The sequence below is a fragment of the Emiliania huxleyi genome (assembly GCF_000372725.1).
Source record: "Emiliania huxleyi CCMP1516 unplaced genomic scaffold EMIHUscaffold_263, whole genome shotgun sequence".
Classification (NCBI taxonomy): domain Eukaryota; phylum Haptophyta; order Isochrysidales; family Noelaerhabdaceae; genus Emiliania; species Emiliania huxleyi.
The window spans coordinates 32,850-33,998 of record NW_005200063.1 but is presented as its reverse complement, the minus strand read 5'-3'; the positions used below and the strand labels follow the sequence as shown (position 1 = coordinate 33,998).

The window sequence follows — 1,149 nt, the reverse complement described above, 5'->3', positions numbered from 1 at the left end:
AAGCCCAGTTCGACGATCGGCAGCCTCACCGAAGGTCGCGCCGCTGCGCAGCGAGAGCCAGGCTCGCCCGGCGAAGGTGACCAGAGAGTGCTCAACAAATACCAGAAAAAATCAGGGAGCTCAAGGAGTGCCACTGCCACCACCCAGGCCGCGGGAGCCGAACGGCGCCGAGGACAGCTCCCTCAGTGTCTCCGCGGCCCACCAGTGTACGGCGCCGTCCAGCCACTTTGGCGGCCAGCCACCGGTCGAGTTCTTCGAGTCTGGAGGACAGAAAGTCTGAAAGATTTTCATGCTCTATTTAGCGCACTTGGTCTCAAAGAGCAACTCCGTTCACACGTGATTCACAGCCTTGTTATTGAGAAGAAAATACGTCCTATGGCGCTGTGCGCTGGTCTGTGAGAGGTTGAGGTGCGAGCCCTGGAGGCCCTGGGAATGGGGGGAGACTACCCGCGGGCCTAGAAGGCCCGCGCGCAGGGGGGTGGGGCATTGAGACCGGTCATGAATGAGTGCGCGACACGCATGTTGCGAGCAGCGTTGTTGATGTTTTGCGCGTCGCCACAGACGGCGGCGCGCGAGAGCTGTTGCGAGTGGTGCTGGACAAAGCCCCGGGCGCTGCCGGAGGCTGTGCCGTAGTCGGTGCGGTCGACGGCGCTCGGGCTGCCGACCTCTTTGGCGAAGTTGTGGATGATTCTCTTGGTCGGCGGCGCGATGCCGCCCTTGTGCTCTTTGACCCAGCCTTTGCCGGTCGCATGGACGAGCGGGCCCTGTGACTTGTGGCCGCGCTCTTTGCACCCAAGAACCTGTTCACACCGAAGCATGAGTGAAGCACCAGCTGGGAAGGGGCTAGTCCTTCCTGCTGCTCGTCCAGCGCCAGCGAATGGCGAGCTCGCTCGGCTCCCTCCCTGCCTGTCTGCCCAGGAGTCCCACGCCGGAGCCGCCACGGGGACCCTCGAGCTCCTCCGCGCCGCTCCGCGTCACGGTCGGCAAGTGGCGGCGCGAGGGCGGCGTCGTGGCGTACGAGGTGAGCGTGGCAGTCGGCGAGGAGCAGTGGACGGTTTGGAAGCGATTCTCCGACTTCCGTTCGCTGCACAGCCTCTGCGCGCACACGCTGCGCCTCCCGCCGTTTGCACTCCCGCGGCTGCTGCTCCA

General features: G+C 64.7%; 1 protein-coding gene across 1 annotated transcript in view; it reads left to right on the top strand.

Moving 5' to 3' along the window:
• The first annotated feature begins 856 nt into the window (after positions 1 to 856).
• The window catches only part of EMIHUDRAFT_443757 (hypothetical protein), a 1,724-nt gene continuing 1,431 nt past the window's right edge, over positions 857 to 1,149 (top strand). The window contains exon 1 of the mRNA XM_005777251.1: positions 857 to 1,149. The gene's annotated coding sequence lies outside the window, so the exon portion shown is untranslated.